We start from the raw sequence: 5114 nt of genomic DNA on the forward strand, positions 1-5114 counted from the left end.
TGCTGTTTATACCCCAAATATGTGCTGCGTCTTCTCTCTCTCTTTAGTGTAATAAATTAAGCAAGGGACACAGATTTGATCTGTAATTTGTGTTACTAATGACCTTCCCTGCAGTTTCACTTTCTGTAGTTTGAGCTACCTAGGGTCAACTTTGGTCCTGAAATATTAACTAGAAAACTCAACATAAATAACTCATCAGTTCTGAATGCAACTCCTTTCTGAGTAGCATGATGAAATCGTATACCTTCTGCTCTGTCCCACCTGTGATGTGGATCATCACTTTGGCCAGGATATCAATATTACGTATGCTGCGTACTTGCCCGTTACAGACTTAGTAGCTGCTTGCTTATCAGATCAATAGTTGTAGTATTACAGTGTTTGCCTTCAAATGACACTGGACCTGATGAGGGCTCCAGTGTGCAGGAACAGTTGAATTGACCATTCAGGTGTACCCCAAAGAGTGTTTCTGTCAAGTCCACGGCACACCATTGTAACCCTAGCAGGTTTACCCCAAAGGTGTACCCAAGAGTGTTTCTGTCAAGTTCACGGCACACCATTGTAACCCTAGCAGGTTTACCCCAAAGGTGTACCCAAGGAGTGTTTCTGTCAAGTTCACGGCACACCATTGTAACCCTAGCAGGTTTACCCCAAAGGTGTACCCCAAGAGTGTTTCTGTCAAGTTCACAGCACACCATTTTAACCCTAGCAGGTTTACCCCAAAGGTGTACCCAAGAGTGTTTCTGTCAAGTTCACGGCACACCATTGTAACCCTAGCAGGTTTGTCAAGTTCACAGCACACCATTGTAACCCTAGCAGGTCTGGCCGCATTTGTCCCAAACATGTCTGTCTTGGCTGGGAGTATTCCAGAATAGTTGAGTTCCTTTAGAACAGAAGTGTGCCTGCATCGCTCTCTGCTACTTTACACCTAGTCCGCATGTAGGATGTGGCTCAAGTGAACCCCGTCTGATGTTTTAGTTCAGTGTGCTGTGTATGTCAGTGCTGTGTGTAGTTCATGAAAATGTGGATGGACCTTACCTAGTGATGATAAGTCAAACATTGTCCAAGTCAATTCAGAGAGACTGCTGAAATACATCCAGGAAGTTTGGATTCTTATGTGTGGACCAGACTGCGGGAGCAGAATATGATCATTATCCTTACCAATGGTTTCTATAGCCTGGGATAGTAGATGTAGTTTGCTTCATAGAAGAATAATTAATTAATTACATGTTCACAACATAAGTAAGCCTTGTAAGGTGCTCACTCTGCAATAATCGAGATATGAGGTATAATTTTATCTTTCGAGTAAAGCTTTTAGGATTATGGTAAAGCGGGGTCTCCTTCAGGTTGGTGTGACCCTTTATGCTGGTCGAGTGCCGTCAGCAATGTTGAGGGAAGCTGGAGCGCAGCCTGGGCATCTGAGAGTGAGATGTGAACTCAGCAGCACTAATGGGGAGATGCTTGATGTGGGTGGGCGCCGCTGTTAAACCTCAGTTTGTCAAGTTTTGTTGCTCTCAGGAAGCTGAGTCTACACTTTTCTAAAACAATTCAGCTCCTTTTTTATTTCTGTATGTTCTTAAGAGACCAGCAAATACAAACGGTTGTGTGGGTTTGACTCTCGGTGCAGCTCTTTAACACTGTTAGGCAGGGTCCTCATACAGTCCAGGTGGACGATGCACCTATTTAGCTGAGGCTGGTCTAGAACTCAGTCCTCCTGCCTCCACCTCCCAAGTAACACTACAGCACTAACTCCATACACTAACTTCATACCCTTTAAGAGCATTTTAGGGACTGCGATGTAACTCGGTGATAAAAGTGATTGCAATGCATTCCTTAGCCCCTGTGCTGAATCTCATGCCCACAAAAACTACAACTAATGTTATTTAAACTCATAACCTTGCTTTTTACCAAGCCTTTGGTTTCTGTTTGCCTGCGTGGGGAGTACATTTAGAGAACTGGCTTTCAGCTTTCCCTGCTTACATATTTCTTCCTCAGAATGAGGTGCCTGAAAGCAGAGCAGGTTAGTGGGTTCTTTTTAGCTTCTCTTTCATAACCTGCTCTTCTTCCTCTTCTCAGAAGTTACCACCCCATTCTAATATTGCTGTTATTTTATCTGCATTCTCCTAGACTGTAAGAAAATCTCCAGGGCACTAGAAATAAAGACTTGATTTCTTATTCTCACAGCCTACTCAAAGATACACACTTGTGTCTCTGTATACTATGTGATACTCAAAGATACACATTTGTGTCTCTGTATGCTATGTGATACTCAAAGATACACACTTGTGTCTCTGTATACTATGTAAAATGAGCGTCAGTGTTTACATGAATGAATGAGCGTCATTGCAACAGTGCATCTTTAAATAAAGCTAATGTTTATGATTATTAGAAACATTTATAGAAGCCCGTTAGGTTATTTATCTGTTGTGCATGTGAGTATGTGGTATATGTGTGTGTGTGTGTGCACATATGTGTATGGGGTGCTCCATCTGTGCCAGTGCCCAGGTGGGTGACAGGCTGACATCAGGATGCCTTCCCGAACTTGGAGCCGAGTGGTGGTGGCTCACACCTTTAATGCCAGTACTTGAGAGGCAGAGGCAGGCAGATTTCTGATTTTGAGTTCTACGGAGTGAGTTCCAAGACAGCCAGGGCTACTCAGAGAAACCCTGTCTTGAGAAACCAAACCAACTAACCAGCGAAACAACAACAACAACAATAAAAAGAAACCCCAAAACCCAACAAGCCAAAACCAGAACGAATAAAAACCCACTCCCACTAAAACATGAAAGTTAAGCTCTCTGGAAGAGCAAAAAATGCTATTACCTCTGAGCTGTCTCCAGAGCAGCACACCAGCTCTGTCACCTGTGTGCTGGGGTCTTAGTGTGGGTCCCCTGTTCGCACAGCAGGCACTCCACCTGTGTGCTGTCTCCCCAGCCCCTGATAGAACGGTTAGCTTTTAACAAAACAGCTGATCTTTGGAAGTATACTGCCGAGTGTGAACCAATCACGTCTTTATTTCCCTTCTTCCTGCCAGATGGAAAAGTGATAGGTTCTCTAATCTATAATCGATAGCTGATGAGTAATGCCCACAGTTTCAGCCCCATGTTTGCTTGATAACCTTTCTGCTCTTATCCCCACTACGTTTTGCTTCCTTCCAGCAATCCATCTATGATACCTGGTCTTATTTTGAAAACAGAAAGCCACACCACTTAGTAACATACATAGTTCCAATAAAATTTTCTTTCTTTTCCTTTGTTTCTTCTTTTTTTTTGTACTTTTTAAAAATTTATTTAACTTTATGCTCTTTGGTGTGAAAGTGTCAGATCCCCAGGAACTGGAGTTACACACAGTTGTAAGCTGCCATGTTTGTGCTAGGAACTGAACCTGGGTCCTCAAGAAGAACAGCCAGTGTTCTCGTAACCGCTGAGCAATCTCTCCAGATTCTTTTATTTTTTTTATTTTATTTTTATTTTTTAGATCAGGCTGGCCTTGAACTCACAGAGATCCATCTCCCTCTGCTTCCCAAGTTCTGGGAATAAAGGCATGCGCCACTACTTCCAGTCAAAATTTTATTTATGTTTAGTAATTTTAGAATATTTTTTATGATTAACTGGTTAACCGTATCAAGTCAATGTTTAAATGTTTTGAATCTGGTGTTTACTGAAAAGTTTAAATTTTAAAAATGTAAAATAATGAACATATATGGAAAAATGCACATACATACAGACACCAAAAAAAAAAATGGTCCTGAGAGATGAGTATCTGACTTCCCTTAGTCCATCTACAGCAAAGGAGGGAGGGAGGACTGGGACGTCCCTGTCTCCTCTGCTGTCCAGATCTAAATAGAGCAGTAGTGAAAGTATATGGCCTTTGTAGATGTCAACATGATAGATATGCCAATAAGTCTTTTGTTAGCTCAAGCTAGAGTTATTTGGAAAGAGAAAACATCAATTGGGACATCACTTCTATCAGATTGGTCTGTGGGCAAGTTTCTGGGGGCATTTTCTTGATTAATGGTTGGGAGGGCCCAGCATACTGTGGGCAGGGCCACCCCAAGGCAGTTGATCATGACTTGTATTAAAGTAAACTGAGCAAGCCATTAAGTGCTTTCTTCCTTGGTGTCTGCTTCAGTGGGAACTGCTTGAATACCTGTTCTAACCGCCTTCAGTGATGGACTGTGATGGGAAAATGTAAGCCAAATAAAATTTCCCCTTTCTTCCCTAGTTGCTTCTGGTCAGTGTTTTGTCATAGCAATACAAAGCTAAGAAAGTGGAATAAGGCAGATATTACATGGTGGTGATTATATGTATGCATATAAATGTGCATATAATGTATATATGTAAATATACATTTATTTTGTCTTAGTTTGCAGTGCTAGGCATTGACTCCAGTGTGTCCCACATCCTAGACAAGCTCCACCACTGAGCTCCATTCCCATTCTGGAGACTTTGAGAGGTGCATTCTCTCCTTCAACAGTAGTACTACCTCCCCCTTCCCTGTCTGGGCCCCAGCAGATATCTGTGGTCATACCTGGGCAGTAGTATGGACACTTCATTTAATACATGCAAAGTTCAGGCACTCCACAGCGCCTCAGCAGGAAGTCAGAGGACACAAACGCCTGGACCGTTGTGAACTATAATAACTTAAACCCACTGTTGACCAGATACATCAGACTATTGTACTGAAAGAGTTTGGGAGGCAGGAAGGAGTTCAGGGTAGAAACTGAGGCAGTTGTCCTTCAGGTTTACTCATGAAGCTTAATTTGAGTTTTCTTTACTATTGTGTTTTCACGGTCCCCAGAGTCAATCAGGATCAAGATGCTAATTTTGGGTCTGGCCGATTCCGAATATATCATGTGTTCTTTTATTATTTGGTATCACAAACAGGTGATCTTGTACTGGAAACTAGTGATGTAGTTACTGTAAAGTTAGAACAAAGAAGAGACATTGAGGTGGCCAGCGGTCAGAAAGTGCAAGCCTCAGTCAATACTCTTAGGACTAGAAAGACAGAGGGTGCAGGTGTTGACTCTAGCTAGAACGGAGGAGTTTGGAAGCGGGGCTCTTTAGGACTGACAGGTGTCTTAGGAAAGGCTACTTTTCAGCAGGGCGATGGGGCCT

Source organism: Microtus pennsylvanicus, chromosome 7, assembly GCF_037038515.1.
Source record: "Microtus pennsylvanicus isolate mMicPen1 chromosome 7, mMicPen1.hap1, whole genome shotgun sequence".
Classification (NCBI taxonomy): Eukaryota; Metazoa; Chordata; class Mammalia; order Rodentia; family Cricetidae; genus Microtus; species Microtus pennsylvanicus.